A 25,271-nucleotide genomic window follows, 5' to 3' on the forward strand; every position below is an offset into this window, starting at 1 on the left:
GGAAAAGCATACACCAATTCTTTTTTCCAAAGATTTATTTATTTATTTGAAAGGCAGAGTTACAGAGAGACAACAGCTGAGAGAGAGACAGAGAGACAGACAGAGATATCTTCCATTCACTGGTTCACTCCCCAAGTGACTGCAATGGCCGGAGCTGGGCCAATCTAAAACAAGGTAACAGGAGCTTCTTCTGGGTCTCCCACATGGATTCAGGGGCCCAAGGACTTAGACCATCTTGTACTGCTTTCCCAGGCCATAGCAGGGAGCTGGATCTGAAGTGGAGCAGCCGGGGCTCAAACTGGTGCCCATATGGGATGTCTGCACTGCAGAGGGCAACTTTACACACTACACTACAGCCCCGGACCCACCAATTCTTAAAAACTTGGAGTGACAACCACAATGAGGTTTCACCTCACCCCAGTTAAAATGGCTCACATTCAGAAATCTACCAACAATAGATGCTGGAGAGGATGTGGGGAAAAAGGGACACTAATCCACTGTTGGTGGGAATGCAAACTGGTTAAGCCACTATGGAAGTAAGTCTGGAGATTCCTCAGAAACCTAAATATAACCCTACCATTCAACCCAGCCATCCCACTACTTGGAATTTACCCAAAGGAAATGAAATTGGCAAACAAGCAAGCTGTCTGCACATTAATGTTTATTGCAGCTCAATTCACAAAATTCACAATAGCTAAGACCTGGAACCAACCCAAATGCCCATCAACAGTAGACTGGATAAAGAAATTATGGGACATATACTCTATAGAATACTATACAGCAGTCAAAAACAATGAAATCCGGTCATTTACAGCAAGATGGAGGAATCTGGAAAACATTATGCTGAGTGAATTAAGCCAGTTCCAAAGGGACAAATATCATATGTTCTCCTTGATTGGCGACAACTAACTGAGCACCAAAGGGGAAACCTTTTGAAGTGAAATGGACACTATGAGAAACAGTGACTTGATCAGCTCTTGTCCTGACTGTTCATATACAATGTAATACTTTATCCATTTTAGTATTTTTTGTTGTTTTCTTTTAGTACTATTGGTTGAACTCTGTAATTAACACACAATTATTCTTAGGTGTTTAAATTTTAACTGAAAAGTGATCCCTGTTAAATATAAGAGTGAGAATGAGAGGGAGGAGATGTACAATTTGGGACATGCTCAATCGGACTTGCCCCAAATGGTGGAGTTAGAATCGTGCCAGGGGATCCCAATACAATCCCATCAAGGTGGCATGTACCAATGCCATCTCACTAGTCCAAGTGATCAGTTTCAGTTCACAATTGATCACACTGATAGGTCTAAGAGTCAAAGGGATCACACAAACAAGACTAGTGTCTGCGAATACTAACTGATAGAATCAAAAAGGGAGAGAACGATCCATCATGGGAAGCAGGATACACAGCAGACTCATAGAATGGCAGATGTCCTAAATAACACTTTGGCCTCAGAATCAGCCCTTAAGGCATTCGGATATGGCTGAAGAGCCCATGAGAGTATTTTAGGCATGGAAAGCCAAGACACTCTGGCAAAAAAAAAAAAAAAAAAAAAAAAAAAAAAAAAAAAAAAAAAACCTAAATGAAAGATCTCTGCGAGTGTGCGAGTGAGATCCCAGTGGAAAGAACAGGGCCATCAAAGAAGGAGGTACCTTTCTCTGAAGGGAGGAGAGAACTTCCACTTTGACTATGACCCTGTCAGCATAAGATCGAAATCAGCGAACTCAAAAGGCTTCCATAGCCTTGGCAACTCATGACTAGAGCCTAGGGAGATTGCTGATGCCATAAACAAGAGTGTCAAATTGTTAAGTCAACAACAGGAGTCACTGTGTACTTACTTCTCATGTGGTATCTGTCCTTAGTGTGTTGTCCAATGTGAAGTAATGCTATAAGCAGTACTGAAACAGTATTTTACACTTTGTGTTTCTGTGTCGGTGCAAACTGATGAAATCTTTACTTAATATATACTAAATCGATCTTCTGTATATAAAGATAATTGAAAATGAATCTTGATGTGAATGGAATGGGAGAGGGAGCGGGAGATAGGAGGGGTGTGAGTGGGAGGGAAATTATGGGGGAGGGGAAGCCATTGTAATCCATAAACTCTACTTTGAAAATTTATATTTACTAAATAAAAAAAAAGAAAAAAAACTTGGAGTGACTATATTAACATAAAGGTAGGCTTCAAAATGAAGAAAATTAGCAGAGATAAAGAGGGTATTTAACAATGATAAAAGTCAGTTCATCAAGAGGCAGTAACCCTACATGGGTATGCATCTAATAAAAGTTTCAAAATATATGAAGCAAAGTCAAAGAATTTAAAGGAGAGATAGACATATCTACAATTTAGGGCAAATCCAATTCTGTGTCAGTGATTACTTAAACAAGTAGATAAATATCAGTAAGGAAATAAAAGATTTGAAAAACTGTCAATTTCCTTATTAGCATATTCAGAACACTACCCCATCCATTGCTGTATGAACACTCTTTCCAAGTGCACATGAAAAATTCACTAAAGTCTCTCTTTTTCTGGACCATAAAACAAGTCTCAATAAAGAAAAATATTTAAATTATATAGATCGCAGGCTGACCACAATGAAATTAAAGATCATTAACAAAAAGATAACTGGGGGGGAAACCAAATATTTGAAAATTAAGAAGCATACCCAGAAATAACTAATGGATCAAGGATGAAATCACAAGGAAAATTTTAAAATATTTTAAACTGGTGCCAGCACCATGGCATAGAGGGTAAGGCTGCTGCCTACCTAGCCATCATTCCATATGGGCACCATTTCATATCCCGGCTGTTCTGCTTCTGGGCCAGCTCCCTACTAATGTCCTGGGAAAACAGCAGAGGCTGGCCCATGTGTTTGGGCCCCTGCCACCAGGTGGGAGACTTAGAGGAAGCTCCTGGCTCCTGGCTCCCTGCAACCATCTAGGGAGTGAACCAGCTGATGGAAGATTCTCTCTCTCTCTCTCTCTCTCTCTGTGTGTGTGTGTGTGTGTGTGTGTGTCTCCCTCTCTGTCTGTAACTCTGACTTTCAAATAAATAAATAAATCTTATAAAATATTTTGAACTGAAGTCCTAATAAAGCATCTCAAACTTTGTGGGATGCAACTAAAATAGTCCATAAAGAGTAATTCATAGCTTTTTCAGGGAAAAAGAAGTCAGACACAATAATGGTGTAATTTATATAAAGTTTAAAAATAGACAAAATTAATCCATGCTCTTGGAAGTGAGAATAGTAGTTCTTCTTAGGTAGTGTCGTCCATGGAAGGATGCTGTATTAGTCTTCTAGGACTGCCATACAAAAGCTCACAGACTGGATTGCTTAAATAACAGAATTTATTTTCTCTCAGTTCTGGACATACAAGTCCAAGATCAAGGGGCAGGCAGTGTTGGTTACTCCTTGGCTTCCAACGGCTGCCATCTTCCTGCATTCTCAGCTGACAGTTTCTCTGTATGTGTACATCCTTTGTGTCTCTTCCTCTTCTAACAAGGACACCCGTTCTTGTCTAGGACACCTGTTTTTGTCTAGGCTTCCATTTTTATGAGCTCATTAATCTTAATTACCATGGGGCAGACATTTGGTACAGCAATGAAGTTGCTTCTCGGGATGCCTGCATCCCATATCAGTCTATGGGTTTACTAGATGGGAAGGTAGATGTTAGCTAGTTAGTTAAAGAGGCCAAAGGGAAAACACAAGAAGTTCAGGAGGAAGGAATGCATTAGCTGTAGGAGCTACTGTGGAGCAGCCCCACATTTGCATATCAAAGTCCTACACACGTAGGATTTTGTATGTAGTCCCAGACTTTGTACATAGTCCCAGACTTCCCCCCTTGGAGACATACAGAATAATCTTCCTGGCCTAGTGCCAAGGGGCTACACAGCCTTATAACATTGGATAACAAAACACTGGAGGGGGGAGAATTTCATGAACTTTAAACCCAGAAAGCTCTTTGTCTGGTAATATCCCATAAGGAGAGAAAAGGAGAAGGAGAAATGGTGGAAGAATTGGACTCCATACCTATATAAACCCCAGTCTGAATGTTGACTATGCACGCTCAGTTTCTTCTGTTGAATTTCTCATCCAGCCTGTCAGATGTACCAACTCATTAAACTTTGCTACCTTGTGTACTACTACTCTCTGAAATTCTTTTCTTATAGAGAGACAAGAACCTCTCTTCTAGCCATCTCTGGTAGCAGATTTGAGCTCCAGCTCTGCTTTTGAGCCAGCTTCCTACTAATACACGTCCTGGCTGGCAGCAAGTGATAGCTCAAGTAGTTGGTCACTGTTGCTCAAGTGGTTATGGGCCGAGGTATCTTAATCTCCACTTCGGGTTCCTGCCCTAACAGCAATAAGAATTCAAAACAGAGGTAAAATACAGTACACAATATTTAGTTAATTAATAGAGTACATAATTATTTAAAAGACTGAGTGAACATACATTCCCATGTGTGGGGGCCACCTCACATATCGTAATACTCATCATATGGTAATACCCATGAGGCGAGAGAAGAAGTGTCCTAAGTAAGATCCACAGCATGGCCACTAGCAGGAGAGGGCACCTTCTGCATTATCAGGCTCTTTCTGAAGTAGGGGTCGTGCCTTAATTGAATAAACAAACCATGTGAGATTCGGGTGGAGCTCAGTGTACAGGATCCTTTTGGGGATTTTCATGTCTCCACATGGAGTTTAATTTTCGCATGGCCATCATCACGTCTCCTCCTTCATGGTCTCAAAGGAGGCACAGGTGCATATCAAACTGACAGGTGAGGGGATCAAGTTACAATGTAGCTCTAGCAGAGATTCCAGTCATCTACCCTTTCCTAACTCCCCTCCTAATATCATTCCTCCCTCAGAGATACTTGTTCATTACTCTTAAAGAGAGATTGAAGCCATAAAGTCCATTTTCTGAAACATTTTTATACTGAGTTGGGTTGTAGGCCCTGTCTGTCTAGGGAACATAAATCTCTGTCTAGCTGATATAGTGAATCTATCTCAAGCACTGGAAGATTTTTGTAAGTTACTGCCAATGGCCATGGTCCCTACAAAACCATCACTTTTCTGAGAAGCTGTCAATTTTTTAGCCTTTTGAAGAGATATTTCAGGTCTTCAGTTGGCTCACAAGGGTAGGCAAACTTAACCTCTGCATGTACCTGTGAAGATGCAAGAAGTAAAGTTTTTCATTCTTGACAGATATACTTAGCTAGAAATTTCCTATAATTTAGCTATTGAAGGAATGCTAAGTAGCACCTTGCAAGGTCCCTTCCATTTAGGCTGCAGTTGGTCAGAGGGGATTCTTCCTTCTGAGTTTTTAACAAAACTAGATCTCCCAGGGATATCAGCTGTTCATGACTTTTGGAATCTGGCTCTGGGAGAATTTTGCTATCATATTCTGCCAAAACTTTTTGAACCTGACTCAGATTGAAGATATGCTTTATCTTGTACTGCATATCTGAATCAAAGAGGACGTCAGAAGTGAAAAATTTCCCACATTTTGAGAGGGTTAGTTTCAAAGTGGCCTTGGGTGCTAGCCTCATCCTAAGGAGGGCAATAGGCAATAAGTTAAGTCTTGATTCTAAGGTCTCTTGGCAATCTGAGTGAGCCAGTCCCAAAGAGACAAATATCATATGTTCTCCCTGATCTGTGACAACTAACTGAGCACCTAAAAGGAAACCTGTTGAAGTAAAATGGACACTATGAGAAACAATGACTTGATCAGCCCTTGTCCTGACTGTCAAGGAACAACTTAATATTTTATTCCTTTTAGTATTCTTTTGTTCTACTTAATACCATTCGTTGAACTCTTTAATTGACACACAATATTCTTATTCATTTAAATTTAACTGAAAAGTGATCTCTGTTAAATATAAGAGAGTAAGAGAGGGAGGAGATGTACAGTTTGGCACTTGCTCACATGGACTTACCCCTAATGGCAGAGCTAGAAACGTGCCAGGGGATTCCAATTCAATCCCATCAAGGTGGCATGTACCACTTAAGCTGATCACTTTGACTAGCCATAATTGATCATAATGATAGGATTAAGTATCAAAGGGATTACATAAGCAAGACTGCTAATAATAACTGATAGAATTAAAAAGGAAGCCGGTGCTGCAGCTCACTAGGCTAATCCTCTGCCTTGCGGCACTGGCACACCGGGTTCTAGTCCCGGTCGGGGCGCTGGATTCTGTCCCGGTTGCCCCTCTTCCAGCCCAGCTCTCTGCTGTGGCCAGGGAGTGCAGTGGAGGATGGCCCAAGCACTTGGGCCCTGCACCCCATGGGAGACCAGGATAAGTACCCGGCTCCTGCCATCGGATCAGCACGGTGTGCCGGCCACAGCACGCCAGCTGCGGCAGCCATTGGAGGGTGAACCAATGGCAAAGGAAGACCTTTCTCTCTGCTCTGTCTCTCTCTCTCACTGTCGACTCTGCCTGTCAAAAAAAAAAAAAAAAAAGGAGAGAACGATCCAATATGGGAAGCGGGATACACAGCAGACTCATAGAATGACAGATGTCCTAAACAGCACTCTGGCCTCAGAATCAGCCTTTAAGGCATTCAGATCTGGCTAAACTGCCCATGAGAGTTATGCAGGCATGGAAAGCCAAGATGCAAAAAAAGAGGGCCTAAATGAAAGATCTCTGTGAGTGAGATCCCAGCAGAAAAAAACGGGCCATCAAAGAAGGAGGTACCTGGGGCTGGCGCTGTGGCGCACTAGGTTAAAGCCCAAGCCTGAAGCACTGGCATCCCATATAGGCCGAGGTTCGAGACCCGGCTGCTCCATTTCCAATCCAGCTCTCTGCTATGGCCTGGGAAAGCAGTAGAAGATGGCCCAAGTCCTTGGGACCCTGCACCCATGTAGGAGACTCGGAAGAAACTTCTGGCTCCTGGCTTCAGATCAGCACATTTCCAGCCTTGCAGCAATTTAGGGAGTGAACCAGCAGATGGAAGCCCTCTCTCTCTGTGTCTCTACCTCTCTGTAACTCTTTCAAACTAAATAAAAATAAATCTTAAAAAAAGGAGGTACCTTTCTCTGAAGGGAGGAGAGAACTTACACTTTGACTATGGCCTTTTCTAAATAAGATCGGAGCTTGTGAACTCAAGAGGCTTCCATAGCCTTGGCAACTCATGACAAGAGCCTTGGGTAATTACTGACATCATAAATAAGAGTGTCAATTGTTAAATCAACAATATGGTGGATGGTGCTGCAGCTCACTAGGCTAATCCACCACCTGCAGCACTGGCACCCCGGGTTCTAGTCCCGGTTGGGGTTCTGGGTTCTGTCCCGGTTGCTCCTCTTCCAGTCCAGCTCTCTGCTGTGGTCCAGGAGTGCAGTGGAGGATGGCCCAGGTCCTTGGGCCCTGCACCTGCATGGGAGACCAGGAGGAAGCACCTGTCTCCTGGCTTTGGATCAGCGCAACACTCCGGCCTGGAAAAAGGAAGACCTTTCTCTCTCTCTCTCTCTCTCTCTCTCTCACTGTCAAATTTGCCTGTCAAAAAAAAAAAAATCAACAATGGAGTCACTGTGCACCTACTTCCCATGTAGGATCTCTGTCCTTAATGTGTTGTACTATGTGAATTAATGGTAAAACTACTAATCGAACAGTACTTTATACTTTGTCTGTGTGGGTGCAGTCTGTTGAAATCTTTACTTAGTATATAATAAGTTGATCTTCTGTACATAAAGATAATTGAAAATGAATCTTGATGCGGAATGGGATGGGAGAGGGAGTGGGAGATGGGATGGTTGCAGGTGGGAGGGAGTTTATTGGGGGAAAAGCCACTATAATCAATGAGTTTTACTTTGGAAATTGATATTTATTAAATAAAAGTTGAAAAAATATGAAGAAAATAAAAAATAAGGAAAAAGCTTTCCCAGAGTCCTTTTAAGACCACGGTTAGCTTTTTCAACCTTACCTGAAGATTGAGCTCTGCAAGAGGCATAGAAATACTAAGAGATCCCTAAAGTAAGGGCTACCTGCCGAGTTACTTGAGACAAACACAGGGGCCACTGTCATTTTGGAGTGATCTGGGGAGGCCAAGATGAGGAATTATTTCCATAAGGCCCTAGCACAGCTATTTCATCCAAGCTGTGAGTCAGCTGACATGGAGAGAGAAGGTGGTGCTCTGCCTCTGAAGCACAATGGGCACTGGCCAGCTTCTTACATCAGACAGGTGGGGACACTGACCACGTGTCTTCCACCAGAGTAGGAAGTCCCACCTCTGGCAGTCAAATGCAGTAACTGGATGACAAGAACTGGAATCCTCACCCCTCCCCTCTTGTTCAACACTGGGAGGAAAGCACAGAAGAAGAGTCAAGGAAACACACACCAAAGAAAAGGAAGAGGAAAAAAAATTAAGTTGGCCTCACGGAATTCAGCAGTTGTGGCTCAATCCTAGGAGCTAGCATATTCCACAGTGTACATTAGCTCTGAAAACATGATGCAGCCAGACAGTGAGCAACTGTGTGCTCCAGATGGGTGACCGATTGCACACAGCTATGGTCAGGCATTCCCCCTGCCTGCTGAGACACATTTGGGATAGGCCTAAAAACATGCGTTCTCCCTTCCCTCCAGAGTTCAGCAGAGCTCCCAGTCTGCCACTGCCCCACAATCTGCAGGATAAAGCAAAAGAATACCCAGATTTGCATGTCGAACATCAATGCAAAAGTTTAAAGAGTAAAGATTTTAGAAAAGAACAAGAAGGAGGTTTAAACAGATCACAGTGAAGGTCTTAACTTACAGGGAAGAAGCAGAGGCCCAGAGAGAAGACACAGAGAGAGAGAGAGAGAGAGAGAGAGAGAGAATCATTCACCAACCCTATTCACCCATGGCAATACAGTCCTGTACTAGTTGCTCCTACCTGGCTTGCCACTTCATTCTGGGGCTTAGCAACCTTAATCTTTATTCCAGGGTCCAGTCCCCACAGAGATAAGAATTCAAAGCAGAGGCATACATGAGTAGGGTTTATTTAACAGAGAGGGTGAACATACAATCATACATCCACGCAGGCTACCCCACACAGAGAAAAACCCATGATGAGTGGGCTGGAGAGTTGCCTATGAGGAGAGGGATAGAGAGAAGGCCCAAGAAGGATTCTCTAGCATGGCCAAGGGCTTAAGAGGGTCCCTCCCCTGATACAATTTATTTTCTGAGGTAAGGGGGTGGATCCTTATTGGATAAACAAATAGAGTGAGGTCTGGGTGGAGCCCCGTGTGTGCAATATTTTCTGGGGGTTTTGTGGTGCCTGACATGGAGTTAACTTCCACATGGCCATCACAGTATTTCCTCCTTCCTGGTCCTGGATGAGATACAGGTAAATCAGGGGTAAGTGAGTGTATCACACTGACAGGGGAGGGGATAAACTTACAGTGCAAGACTGGCAGAAATTCCAAGTCACCTAACCTTATCTAATTCCCAGCCTCTTTTCCCCATATCATTGTTACTCATATGGGAGAGCCTGAATGAGTTCCAGGCTCCTGGCTTTGTCCTGGCCCAGCCCTTGCTGTTGTGGACATTTGAGGAGTGAACTAGCAGATAGAACATTGTGTGTGTGTGTGTGTGTGTGTGTGTGTGTGTGTGTATCTGTCTATCTGCCTTGTAAATAAATATTTAAAAAACACCTTGGTTATCTGTTTAAATATCTGTCCAAATACAGGCACATTGAGAGCTGGTGCTTCAACATAAGAATGTGGGGAGGGATACAATTTAGTCATTAAGACATAAGGACAACTTCTAGGAACTAGAGGTTTCCTACTTCCTTATCTGAATACTAATTTCCTGTCTTACATCTACATTCAATTTCTAAAAATTAATTGATTAGTTCACATCTGGTTCAGTACTTTGCTGTATATGCATTAAAAGTTATATTTAACTTTCTAAGTATGAAATTTATCCTTTATGAAGATTGAAAAAGAATTCATCATGCAAAAAAGAGACACCCAGAATAATGAGAGTACTCGATCCATACCCTACTCCATACAGAATCCACAAGAGGTTCTCCCATTTGGGTGGCAGGGACTCAAGAAGTTGGGCTATCATTTGTTGCTTTCCTAGGAGCATTAGGAGGGAGTTGGATCAGAAGGAAAGCAGCTGGGACTCTAATCGGCACACTGACGTGGGATGCTGGCAGTGCAATTGGAGGTTTAACCTGGTGCGCCGCAACATCAGCCCCTGTCGAACTCTTAAATGTGCAATTTCCTCAAGATTTTAGTCCCTTCTTGCATACCCTACTCAAAGCATCCCATTTGCTCCTATTCATTTAATTGCTATCTATCTATCTATCTATCTATCCATCCATCCATCCATCCATCTATGCTAATAGTTCCCAAATACATACCTCCACAAGAAAATTCTTTTGCCCAAAAGGCTTATGTTCCCATGGCCTCCACAGCCTCTCAGGCTCCCACTTCCTCATGCTGTTCTGGGCTAAGCCAGTGTTAAAGATAAAGGCTGAGCTCAAAAATTAAGAGAACGCTGATAAGATGTAAAAACAAATATGAAAAAGCCATTGGTATAAAAGGTTGAAAGTATAAGAGAAGCAATATTAAACTAAAAGGCCAAAGTGCAGTGAAATAAATTTAAAATTTTAAGTAAAAGAAATGAAAGATTAAAGACACAAATAAAGTACCTGGAGTGTAGGGATAAAATACACAAATCTATAAGAATTAAGATTAATTTTTAAAAGAGAATAATAAACAGCCCTGAGATTCCCAAAGGTAATTATTCCCAAAGAATCATATGAAGGAGATAAAAGGCAAAGGCAAATGTTGCCACAACCAGTAAGACAAGAAGACCTCAGAGCTGCTACAGTAGGAGGGAGAGGCAGCAGCCTTGTTTTCGAAAGTGGCCTCTTCCTCCTGTTGGAATCCAGGAATTGCAAAGCTCTCCTTCAGGTGGCACTGGAACCTCCCTGAAGACTGACAAAGAACAGGATTTGGGAACAGGACACTCCCAGCAGTGTAGCATCCCTGGGTCACAGCTTCCCAGGAGCCTATCTGTAAAAGGAATTTGCATTGTACATGAGCTTAAATTTCAGAGTGTTTAGTTCAGGTAGTTTCTCTCCTTTTTCTATTAGATATGGAAAAAAGAGAAAGGAAATTCCTTCTGCCAAGGAATATGTACATAATATATACATGTGGGTGGGTGAAAATTGCATAAAACTTCATACAAGTTCAGATTAAAAATAGTAAACAAAATGGTACATTTGAAAATTATATATATGATAGATAATTATATACATTTTATGTATAATCATACATATGTGAACATTGTATTTGTTTACATGTAAATCAGATAAGTCAGATAAGCCAGATCTTTCATCTTCTAGCCACAAATATGAATACACACACACTTACATACAAATGTGAGTACACACACACATCCATACATACATGTACATACCCACATTACAACATTTCTCAGGCCAAGCCACAATAGAAACTTGGCTTTTTATCCATTTTCATTTTATTCAAAAGGCAGAAAGATAGAGAGAGAGGTCTCCTATCCACTGGTTCACTCCCCAAATGGCCATAACAGCCAAGGCTGGGCCAGGCTGAAGCCAAGAGCCTGGAACTCAATCCAGGTCTCCCATGTGGGTGGCAAGGACCCAAGTACTTGAACCATCATCCCAAGTACTTGAATTCCCATGGAGCACACTTGCAAGAAACTGGAATCAAAAGCAGAGTTGGGACTCAAATTCAAACTAGGAGCTGTGTGGTCCAAGCATCCCAAGTGGTGTCTTAACCACTGTGCCAAACACCCATCCCCTGTAACTTGGATTTTACTGTGCTGTCCAGGGAACTGACCATCCTCCTCTGGCATTTACTGATGTAGACAAGGACTCCCACATCCCTTCCAAAGGGGAGTGAATCATAGACACAAGACAGGAACAGAACATGTGTTCCCATCAACCTGCACAGCATACTCGAGTTGGGAGAATGACTCTGACTGCCTCATTTTGTAAGTTGCAAAATCTAGGAATTGCCTCTGCCCCAGACTCACACTTTGGGGACACTCAAACTTCTTCATGTCTGGGGCTGTACTTGCGATTGTCAGAAAGCCTTTTCAGATGAAATGACTTTTAGGAGACTGTTCAAGTACATGGGAAATCATTAAGCTAATCAAGAGCTTATCCTGGGTCTAAGTAATGGAGTGGGTGGAAAAGTTTATTTTTGTTTGTTCAATTTGTTCAAGCTAAGTAAAACCCTTAATGCAGTACATTCCAGAGCCTGCTCGAACTTACAGACCAGAGTCATTCAGCTCAAGTCTTCCCACCCTCATGTTCAGTGAGTCCAGATAGTGGTTTGACATCAGTGGTGGGTCAAAGTATCACGCTGCAAGAAACAAGTCACACTAAAAATCTCTGAGCTTTTCCTCCTACAGAGATGATTGTGAAACATTTACCTACAGGCCACTGCCACAATGTAAATCAAACTGTTGTATTAATATTAGATTCTTTATCCACACTAAAATGGTGAAATATATTTGTGGGGTTATTATCATGAATCATATTGTAACAGAAAAATTGTAAAAGAGATTTAATAGTATTTAACACCTTTATATAGGCTGCAACTGGATAATATTAATAACATTATAAGGTTAAGTTGTGTTAACCAGTTAAAAAAAGTCTTCTAGTAGGAGGTACCTTTCTCTGAAGGGAGGAGAGAACCTCCACTTTGACTATGACCTTGTCTAAACAAGATAAGAGTCGGAGAACTCAAGGGGCTTTCATAGCCTTGGAAACTCATGACTAGTGCATAGGGAGATTACTGATGCCATAAACAGGAGTGTCAATTTGTAAAGTCAACAACAGGAGTCACTGTGCACTTACTCCTCATGCAGGATCTCTGTCCATAATGTGCCGTACATTGAGGCTTAATGCTATAACGAGTACTCAAACAGTATATTTCACTTTGTGTTTGTATGGGGGTGCAAACTGTTGAAATCTTTACTTAATGTATACTAAACTGATCTTCTGTTAAAAAAAAAAAAAAAGAAGAAGAAGAAATTATCAATTCCCAACTTGACTCTCACTGGGATTAAACATGACAATAGGTCTGATCTGATTTCATCATCATTTAAAAAATCATCTATTATTTTTCACTTTATGTTTCTGTGTGGGAGCAAACTGTTGAAATCTTTACTTAAGGTATGCTAAACTGATCTTCTGTGTATAAAGAGAATAGAAAATGAATTCTCATGTGAATGGAAGGGGAGAGGGAGTGGGAAAGGGGAGGGTTGCCGGTGGGAGGGACGTTATGGGGGGGGGGGAGCCATTGTAATCCATAAGCCGTACTTTGGAAATTTATATTCATTAAATAAAAGTTAAAAAAAAAAAGTCTTCTGGTGTTTAAGTTATTCCCTATGGAAACTGCTATAATTTTGCTAGGTCATTAATTCATAGATGTTTTCATACATATAAGGGGATTTTAAAAATTTATGGAAAATGGAATTGAAAGATAAAAATTAAAACCATAGACTTTATTTCTCAACATACACTCCATTAAGTTCAAGGCACTTTTGTTGTGACTGGAGTTAACCTGCCTCCTGCAATGTCAACATGTCACATAGATGACATTTCAAGTCCTGGCTGCTCCGCTTCCCATTCAGCTTCCTGTTGATGTGCCTTGGAGGCCAGCAAATGATGGCCCAAGTGCTTGAGCACCTGCCACCCATATGGGAGACTTGGATGGCTAGCCCAGCCCCTGCCATTGCAACCAGTTGGGAAGTGAACCAGTGCATGGTTTCCCCCACTCCTTCTCTTTGTAACTCCACCTTTCAAGTAAATTTTAAAAATGTTTTAAAAAGGACATTTTTGTAAGTAAAAATACCTGCCATTTAGTCCATCTATAAAGAAATGAGAGTGCTAGCAATTTAGCCAGTGCTGTCTTTTTGATATTATTGACTAAAAGAACTGGTGCACTTTAAAGAATGTTTATGATTAGGAAACAAAAAGGAATCAGGAGGCAAATCAAGGCTGTAAGGTGGATGCCTAATGATTTCCCATGGAAACTCTCACAAAATTTCCCTTGTTTTAAGAGAGGAATGAGCAAGACCATTGTTTTGGTGGAGAAGAACTCTGGTGAAGTTTTTGTGGGCATTGTTCTGCTAAAGTTTTAGTTAACTTTCTGAAAACACTTTCATGATAAGCAAACGTTATCATTCTTTAACCCTGCAGGAAGTCAGTAAATGCGATGCTTGGAGCATCCAAAACAATTGTTACCATGGTCTCTACTCTTGATTGAACCCCTCCGCCTCATGGTAACCATGGCTTTGATTGTGCCTTGACTTCAGGATTGTACTGTCAATTCTTTGAAGAAATGCTTCAGATCTTGATCTTGCTTATTTTAAATTTTTGTTGAAAACACTGATGTTATCTGCAGTTGACTGGGAACAATAGTTTCAGTGTTCATCAAGGAGAAAGTTTGGTCCAGCTTAATTTTTCAGTTGAAACTTGCAAGCGGCACCACTTGAGATGTCTATCAGGTTGGCTACTATTTCTGCTGTTAATCATTGGCCTTCTTCAAATGAAGCATGAACAAGATTAGTTTTTATCCTCCTAAATTGATATGAATGATTTTCCACTGCAGGCTTCGTCTTAAATGCTATTTCAGCCCCTCTAAAATGGAGCTCTCCATTTGTAAATTGCTGATTTCCTTGGGGCATTGTCCCCATAAACTTCTAGTTAAGAATAGGTGGTTCTTAGGGCTGGGGCTGTAGCATGGTAGGTTAATCCTCTGCCTGCAGTGCCAGAATCCCATATGAGTGTTGGTTCTAGTCCCAGCTGCTCCTCTTAAGATCCACCTCTCTGCTATGGTTGGGAAAGCAGTGGGAGATGGCCCAAATGCTTGGGCCCCTGTACCCGCATGGGAGAACCAGAAGAAGCTCTGGGCTCCTGGCTTTGGATGGGCCCTGCTCCAGCTGATGCTGCCATTTGGGGAGTGAACCGGCAGATGGAAGACCTCTCTCTCGGTCACTCCCTCTCATTGTACCTCTACCTCTCAAATAAATAATCTTTAAAAAATAAAAAGAATTGATTTCACCTTTCTTCCACTCAACACTCAGCACTGACTTGATGTTTATTCTTGCTTCAATCTTTGTAGGAATCATGATGTTCTACTAGGGACTCTTTTCAAACTGATTTCTTGTCCATCTTAGTGCCTCACACTAGATCCTGATCAGCAAATCAAGTTAGTCAGCTTTAGTTTGGTGCAGAATATTTTTGAAATCTTTGTATAGCTTTGTCATAACACATACTTCCCATGAACTTTCTGAATATTCCACATTTACATATATATGAAATTCCATTCATATATACAATATATATATGGTTTGAAGACCCATGTAATTGGTGGAAAAGTTTAAATATCTGTTTACCAAGCAAGATTAGGCAGTTATTACCAGATTGGGAAACTATTAAACTTGAGTGCTAACTATATTATTGGTTCTCATTATACTCTTTCTATTTTCCAGATGTTTGGAAATCAAATATTACACCAATCTCTTTTGTGACAAGCTTTTGCAGTTTCTTCATAGTGCATGATCAATACAACTATTATTTCCAATTTCTGATAGCATATCAACATATTCATGGTATAATAGTAAGTGAAAAATCAAGCTATATAATGAAATATAATGAGATTGCAATCATCAAAACATGAACACATGAGTACAAATATGTTTTATAGACGTGTAACATATATTCATACATCAAAAAATTAACATTAGGACATGGAACTCTTCATTTTTTTCTTTTCATCTATTTTCTAAAGTGAACATGTATTATCCGAGGGGGTGCTTCAAACATTCATGAGGGGGGCAGATATTGTGTTACAGCAGGTTAAGTGGCCAACTGGAACACCCTCATCCCATGTCGGGGGTGCCTGGCATTGAACCCATCTCTGCTTCCAATGCAGCTTCCTGCTAATGTCCCTGAGAGCTAGCAGATTATGGCCCAAGTGCTTGGGCCCCTGCTCACCTCATGGGACACCCAAATGGAGTTCCTGATTCCTGGTTTCAGTCTGGCCCAATCCCAGCTTTACAGGCATTGAGGTTTGAACTAGTAGACGGGAGATCTCTGTCCGTCTCTTTGATTGTTTCTCCTTCTCTCTCTGTCACTTTGCATTTCAAATAAATAAATATAAATAAATGAATGAATAAGTTCTGTTGTTTAACAACAGAAAGTTTGTGAAAAATGAAACTAAAAGATAATACAAATTTTCCATGATGCCTCGTTATTTACATAAGAAAAAGTTATTAAAATATTTTCATTTTTCACTTCAGTCTGAATGATAGAATATTAGAAAATGTACCATTTGATCAAATATAGAATATACAAATGGGAAAGTCAAAATGGGAAGCTTTTCTTACGTTAGCAAATGTCCAGAAATAGATCACATGACAAAATAAAGATCTACCCAGAATTAGTGGAGTAGAAATCCTACAAAAATTGTGCTTCTTTTGTAGGCCTGCACATAACTTCAACTGAACTGAGGAGGAATAATTTGTGATGACTAACATTTCTGTACTACACTAGCACTTAGAAAGCTCTTGCCTTTTCACTGCAGTTAATTGAATTGTCCTGGTGTTCTTACGTTACAGGTGAATGAGCTAAATCCATAGCTCTTTCCAACACCTATTGCCTCAACAGTTCCAAAACTCCCATGAACTTCATGGGAATAACACAGCAAAATGAAATTATCCTTATGCATTCTCCATTATAAGATCTCCATAAAAGATAAGAATAAGAATATTGGGCTTTCTCCCTTGTTTCGAGATGGGCGTTGAGTTCACATTACAGAATATATACCTTTAGACAATAGCTGTACTTTTCTTCCTTGAGAAAGGTCTGAACATCCCACTCTAATAAACCTTCCATTGCCAATCGAGTTTTGACAATGTGAATATTACAAGCTCTTAAAAATGTAAATTCAAGGCAGAAGCCTGGATATTACAAGTTTTTTAAAATATATACATAATTATTTAAATGGCCTGTTGTATTAATGAGAAATGGGACAGACTATAATAAAAAACAAACTGAAGATATCAGAATCCAACCAATCCTCATGTTCTCAGTTCCCCAATCTGCTGGAGACTTCATTGAAAAGTTTACATCTTTTAGTGGAAAAATTAATTTCTCTTTCACAAGTTCCACTCACATTTTGTTGCTAATAAAACCAAGGATGTAAATACTATTAAGTACAAAACAGCCTGCTGCATAATTGTTTCAAAGCAATTACAGATTATATCGAGCCATTCGTGGAGCAGAAACAGTTTTTTCCAAGACACCAGCTCCCTGTACCTTGAAATTTTATTAGTCTAAGAATTTCCTGCACCATATGTTAGAATATGAGACTCGCTGCAATTGAACAAACAACTTTCTGATATATAAGTGAATGATAACCTGATTTTAAATGTGTTTATCTAATGAGATAGTAACTGTAATTTACAACACATATAAAAAGCCCCACTGTTACTCCTGGTGCACCTTTTGGCTAAAAAGGGTGATGCAAAGAGATATGCTAATGATGATCCGCTTGGTTTTTACCACGTCAGTAATAAAATTTGCATTTGATATTGTGCACAGTAAACTGGGTTATTAGCCTTGAAAATGAGTCTCATAAAATTTAAATATAGACCTAAATCATATTAACTGTCCTGTAGGTTTTCTGAGAGGCTTTAAAGCATTGTGTTGCCTCCACAGTGTAGGGAATGCAGATGTTTGTGTGCCTTAGAGGAGGCCCCCAAAAGGATGCAAATGAGAGCTTGAGAGATGCACTACAAAAGCATCCACTATGGTGCTTCTAGCTTGGAGGGCCCAACCTAAGTCAAGCACCTGTGGATCAAGGAGACCGGGAAAGGTGGATGCTTCCAAAGAAACTTTCCAAGGGGTTTCTTGCTGAAAATGTGGTCAGGCTAGTCCATCAATCCCTGCTTGGCTAAGGACTGCTTGGACCATCAACAGGACTTTGAAAACTGTAGAAATGACCCCTGAAATGGTAGTCTTCATCAACAGGACTTTGAAAGTTTCCCATGGCTTGACAAAGCAGGAGAGTTGACAGCTGGAAAATGCTTCTTGTAAGGAAGGGTGAAGGAGCAGATTAAAGGCTCACGGAGGCAGTGGTCACAATTTTTCCAGGAGCTTCTAATCACAGCATCCAGCTTCTCCATCCATACTAAATCATAACCACCTATTGTTAAGAGAAAGAAACACATTTGAGCACACAGGCACTTCATGGTGGACTCCCTAAGTAAGTTGGGTGCCTTGCCCTGGCATCCTGTGCATCTGTTGCTAAGCAACCCAATGGCAGTACCACACCCCTAAGTTAAAGCCTTAATCGACCCATCACTGACCAACTCCTTACCCAGCTGTGACATGAGAACCCCTTAGAAGTGTAACCAACCAGGCCAAGGCTGACTCTCAAGAAGCACAGTGCCCCTCTATCTCTAACTCCAAGACTTTGATCAAAACACTGACTAGATTAATTATTTAACAAACATTCTACTATGAAAATTTTTAAAGCTTCTATGAAGGAAGAGGGACACCAGGGGTCTCTATGGAAGGTGCAGATGTGCAGCACAAGCAGAGACTCAGCACACAACACCAGCAGCCGAGAGCTGGAGAAAGCACCAGCTTTGGAGTGTGAGGTGAGATCATACCGCAGCAGACTGTGCCACTGGTTATATAGCCAGAGGGAGAGCTTGGTGTGAGTCTGGCCTGGGGCACTAAGGGGGATATAGTACGTGCTAACCCACTAGAAAAAAAAACCAGCACATCACTCTCTCCCCATCCCTACCACAATGGCGCTGAGAGAGGGCAGGTGCTACATTGGTCATAAACAGCAGTCAGTGTGGAATCTCCCAGCACCTGGCTAGGACAAGACGCCATCTTGTAAGCAGTTACACACACCCAGCAACCAGTGGGGAGAAAGCAACATTGTGAATCAAGTAGGGGCTGCAGCTGGTGGTTCTCATGCACATGTGTGTCCAGAGATTTTTTTTAATATTTATTTATTTGAAATCAGAGTTACACAGAAAGAGGAGAGGCAGAGAAAAAGAGAGGTCTTCCATCCGTTGGTTCACTCCCAATTGGCTGCAACGGCTGGAGCTGCACCTATCTGAAGCCAGGAGCCAGGAGCCTCCTCCAAGTCTCCCACATGGGTACAGGGGCCCAAGGACTTGGGCCATCTTCTACTGCTTTCCCAGGCCATAGCAGAGAGCTGAATGGGAAGCGGAGCAGCCAGGTCTTGAACTGGTATCCATATGGGATGCCAGTGTTTCAGGCCAGGACATTAACCCACTGCACCACAGCACTGGCCCCAATGATCCAGAGATTTTACCAGAAGGAAAAAATCCATGTTCCCCACTGACTTTGTATGTGTATGGGAGGATTGAAGGGAGCTGAAACCCAGGAAGGACTGTGAGGTGACCCCAGTCTCTCAATATATCACAGGCTCTGGGGCTCAAACTGCCTAGGCAAAGCACCCACAGGCAGCTGGCTCTGGGAATGTCTCTGGCTCTCTGTGGTTGGGAGAGGCTAGCAGGGTGGAACAGATCCTCTGCATGCCACAATTGCAGGAGCATTGTGTACTCAGACTGTGGGAACTCTGTGACTGCACAAGAGGGCAAAGGATATAGGTGGGTCTCTGGGCAATCACTGCGAGCAGCTCCAAGCACTCAGAGCACCCAGATAGCCTGGGGTGGATGATTTCAACATAACCCATGCTCACACTGAGGACCTTTAATTTGTGAATTTGTTCCTCATTGCATTTGAGTAATCCTATGATTAAATCTGTTCAGGCATTTCATCAGTCTCTTTTATTCTTCTCATTTTCTAATATTGAAGTATTGCTGTCTTCCTTTGAGGAGGATCATGTTGTCTTTCTTATTCTTGTTTCTTGAATACCTGCTTTTAGTTTTAGGCATTTGTGGAAATACTTGCTTTTTATCTCTGATGGCTTTCATCTTTGAACTATGCCTCTGTGGCTTAGGCTTAGTGGAGTATCTTCTCTTTCAGTGAATACCCAGAGGTGTGTACTAGGTGAAGCCTTGGAACTCTGGTCAGTGCTCCAGGATGGGGCGAGTATCCAAGGTGACACCCAAGTTGGCATATTAGATCTCTTTTTAGCAAAAAGTAGGGTTTGATCACCTCTGTTGGTATAATCTCACCCTCACCTCTTCACTTCCAAGCTGATCAGTGCCATGTGTTAGCCCACGTTTGGTGCAATACTCATCTGCAGTGCCAGATGAACTGCACAAAGGATCCTCAGTAACAACAGACACCAAAAACATAGAAAGAATCATCAGAAATTACTAAAAAGAGCTATATGTCAACAAATCAGGAAACTTAGAAAATGGGTAAATTCCTGGACACAAACAACCTACTTAAATTGAGCAATGGAGGCATAGAGAATCTAAACAGACCCATGACCAATACAAAAATTGAATCAGTAAAAAAGACACTCCCAACAAAGTAAAGTGCAGGGCTGGATGGCTTTACTGCTGAATTGAACCAGACATTTAAAGAACTATCTCCAATTATTCTCAAGCTATTCAAAACAATCAAAAGGGAGGGAATCTTCCCAAATTCTTTCTGTGAAGCTAGCATTACCTTAATTCCAAAACCTAAAAAGATTCAACAGAGAAAGAAAACTACAGACCAATCTCCCAGATGAACATAGACACAAAAATCCTCAACAAAATTCTAGCCAATCAAACCCAAGAACACATCAGAAAGATCACTCACCCAGACCAACTGGGAATTATCCCTGGTATGCAGGGATGGTTCAACATTCGCAAATCAATTAATGTGATACATCACATTAACAAATTGCTGAACTAAAACTATACAATTATCGTAATAGATGCAGAGAAAGAATTTGATAAAATACAACACCCTTTCATGATGAAAACTCTAAGCAAATTGGGTATAGAAGGAACATTCATCTACACAATCAAAGCAATTTATGAAAAACCCACAGCCAGTATCATATTGAATGGGGAAAAGTTGGAAGAATTCCCACTGAAATCTGGTACCAGACAGGGATGCCCACTCTCATTATTGCTATGCAATATAGTACTGGAGTTTTACCAGAGCCATTAGGCAAGAAAAAGGAATTAAAGGGATACAAATTGGGAAGGAGCAAGTCAAACTATCCCTATTTACAGATGACATGATTCTTTATATAGGAGATCCAAAAAAACTCAACTAAAAGACTATTGGAACTCATAGAAGAGTTTGGCAAAGTACAGGATATAAAATAAATACACAAAAATTCACAGTCTGTATACACAGACAATGCCACAGCTGAGAAAGAACTTCTAAAATCAATCACATTTACAATAGCTACAAAAAAAAATCAAATACCTTGGAATAAACTTAACCAAGGATGTCAAAGATCTCTAAGATGGGAATTACAAAAGATTAAAGAAAGAAACAGAAGAAGGTACAAATAATGGAAAAATCTTCCATGTTCATGGATAAGAAGAATCAATATCATCAAAATGTCCATACTTCTGAAAGCAATTTACAGATTCAATGCAATAGCAGTCAAAATACCAAAGACATTCTTCTCAGATCTGGAAAAAATGATGCTGAGATTCATACGGAAGTACAGGAGACCTCGAATAGCTAAAGCAATCTTATACAACAAAAACAAAGCTGGAGGCACCACAATATCAGATTTCAAAACATACTACATGGTAGTTATACTCAAAACAACCTGGAACTGGTACAAAAACACATAGGTAGACCAATGGAACAGGACAGAAACACCAGAAATCAATACAAACAATCTACAACCCACTTATATTTGATCAAGGAGCTAAAACCAATCCCTGGAGCAAGGACAGTCTATTCAACAAATGGTGTTGGGAAAACTGGATTTCCACGTGCAGAAGTATGAAACAAGACCCCTACCTTACACCTTACACAAAAATTCACTCAACATGGATTAAAGATCTAAATCCTCTACACAACACCATCAAATTATTAAAGAAATTGGAGAAACCCTGCAAGATATTGGCACAGGCAAAGACTTCTTGGAAAAGACCCCAGAGACACAGGCAGCCAAAGTCTAAATTAACAACTGGGATTACATCAAATTGAGAAGTCTCTGTACTGTAAAAGAAACAGTCAGGAAAGTGAAGAGGCAATTGACAGAAAGGGAGAAATTATTTGCAAACTATGGCACTGAAAAAAGATTAATAACCAGAATCTACAGAGATCAAGAAACTCCACAAGAACAAAACAATCAGGTTAAGATATGGGCCAAGGATGTAAGCAGACATTTTTCAAAAGAGGAAATCCAAATGACCAACAGACACATGAAAAATGTTCAGGATCACTAGTCATCAGGGAAATTCAAATCAAAACCACAATGAGGTTTCACCTCACCCTGGTTAGAATTGATTTCATACAGAAATCAACAAACAACAAACACTGGCAAGGATGTGGAGGAAAAGGTGCCCTAATCCACTGTTGGTGGTAACGCAAACTGGTAAAGCCACTATGGAAGACAGTTTGTAGATACTTCAGAAATCTGAATATAGTCCTACCACATGATCCAGCCATCCCACTCCTTGGAATTTACTCAAGGGAAATTAAATCGGCAAATAAAAGAGCTAGCTGCACCTCCATGTTTATTGCAGCTAAATTCATAATAGCTAAGACATGGAATCAACCTAAATGCCTGTCAATGGAAGACTGGATAAAGAAATTATGGGATATGTGCTCTATGGAATACTACACAGTGTTTAAAAAAAATGAGATCTAGTCATTTGCAACAAAATGGAGGAATCTGGAAAACATCATGCTGAGTGAAATAAGTCAGTCCCAAAGGGACAAATATCAAATGTTCTTTCCTGATCTGTGACAACTAACTGAGCACCTAAAAGGAAACCTGTAGAAGTGAAATGGACACTATGAGAAACAATGACTTGAACAGCCCTTGTCCTGACTGTCGAGGAACAGCTTATTACTTTATTCTTTTTACTATTTTCTTTTTCTACTTAATACTACTGTTTGAATTCTTTACTTAACAAAGAATTATTGTTAGGTGTTTAAATTCAATTGAAAATTGATCCATGTAAAAAATAAGAGTGGGAATAAGAGGGAGGAGATGTCCAGTTCGGCACATGTTCCCACAGACTTACCCCTAAGCGTAAAGCTAAAAACTTGCCAGGGGACTCCAAATCCTATTAAGCTGGGTGAAACTAATGTCATCTTACATATTAAAGTGATCATATTAAGTGTGTAATTGATCATATAGGTAGGATTAAGTGTCAAAGTAATCACATAAATAAAGCCAAGTGTCTGCTGATAATAATAGATAGAATTAAAAAGGAGAGAATTTTCCAACATGGGAAGCAGTCCACACAGCAGACTCATAAAATGACAAAAGCCCTAAACAGCACTCTGAACTCAGAATCAGTGCTTAAGGCATTTGGATCTGGCTAAAAAGCCCATTAGAGCATTTTAGGCATAGAAAGCCTACACTGTTGACAGAAAATATTCTACATGAAGGATCTCTGTGACTGAGACCCAGTAGAAAGAAGGGGCCATTGAAGAAGGATGTAGTTTTCTCTGAAGTGAGGAGAGAACTTCCACTTTGCCTATGGCCCTGCCTAAATGCTGCCAGAGATTGTGGTCTTAAAAGGCTTCCATAGCCTTGGCAGCTCATGGAAAGAGCCTCAAGTAATCACTGACATCATAAATAAGAGTTTTAATTGTTAAATTAACAACAGAAGTCACTATGCACTTACTCCCCATGTAGGACCTCTGTCCTGAATGAGTTGTACTATGAGAATTAACTGCAAAATTTGTTCTCAAACTACTTTATACATTGGGGAGATACAAAATGTTGAAGTCTTTACTTAGTATAGAGTTGGTCTTCTGTATGTAATTAAAAATGAATCTTAATGAAGATTGGGATGGGAGAGGGAGTAGGAGGTGGGACAGGAGTAGGAGTGGGAGGGCGGGTATAGGAGTAAGAACCACTATATTCCTAAAGTTGTATCTATGAAATTTGCATTCATTAAATAAAAGCTTAAAAAATAATACATGAGGGGCTGGTGCTGTGTCATAGTAGAGTAAGCCACTGCCTTTGGTGGTGGCATCCCATGTGGGAGTTAGTTGGAGTCTCAGCTGCTCCACTTCTGATCCAGCTCTCCTGATGGCCTGAGAAAGCAGTGGAAGATGGCTAAAGTGCTTGGGCCCCTGCACTCACGTGGGAGACCTGGAAGAAGCTTCTGGATCCTGGCTTCAGATCGGCCCAGCTCAGGCTGTTGTTGGTCATTTGGGAACTGAATCAGCAGACGGAAGATCTCTCTCTCTCTCTCTCTCTCTCTGCCTCTCAAATAAATAAATAAAGCTTTTAAAAAAAAAAGAATCTAGGAATGGAAAATATCAAAATATATTCACAATTATTGTTTCCAATAGGATTTAAACAACTACTGTGTATATCTTAAATAATCAGGGAAAGAAAGAGAAGGACATGTTGGGAACCCAGATTTCTAGTTTTTCCATCAAATTATTCCAAACCACAAGCAATTTTTACACTATTAGGGGAAAACAAGTATTGGGGGAATCAAATCAAGGCTGCCATTGGTCTCAAAATGACTGCCAATCCTCTGTGTCAGAAGACAACACCCTGCAGCCAGCACCAAGAAGTGTTGATCGTGAGTGATTTCCCAGATATAATCGGTGTGTGGGGTGCACTCAGCATAGCATTTCACTTAAGAGTATTTTAAAGAATCCCATATGTATGTAACAGAAAGCAAACATTTTATGTTGACACATTCAAGTGACAGCTGCCCCTGAGAAAGGCATCATAGTATATATTTAGTTCATTCTGACCTGACACTAATCAAGAGCTATAACCGTCAGCATACTAAAGGCTTCATTTGTTAGGCTGCTTGCCAAACTAGGGGGAAAAACCCCAGAGGTCCTTGTCATGAAATCTAAGCTTGGAGTCCTCCAGCATAGCATTGTGGTGTAGTAGGTAAAGCCATGGCCTGCTACCCCAGCAGCCCATATGGACTCTAATACATGACCCTGCTGCTCCACATCCAATCCAGCTCCCCGCTAATGGGCCTGAGAAAAGCAGCAGAAGATGGCTCAAGTGCTTGGGCTCCTGCCACCCATGTGGGAGACCCAGAAGAAGCTCCTGATTCCCGACTTCAGCCTGGCCCAGCTCTGGTTGTTGTGACTATCTAGGGAGTGAACCAGTGGATGGAGGATCTCTCTCTGTGTGTTTCTCT

Source organism: Oryctolagus cuniculus, chromosome 5 (assembly GCF_964237555.1).
Source record: "Oryctolagus cuniculus chromosome 5, mOryCun1.1, whole genome shotgun sequence".
Taxonomy (NCBI): domain Eukaryota; kingdom Metazoa; phylum Chordata; class Mammalia; order Lagomorpha; family Leporidae; genus Oryctolagus; species Oryctolagus cuniculus.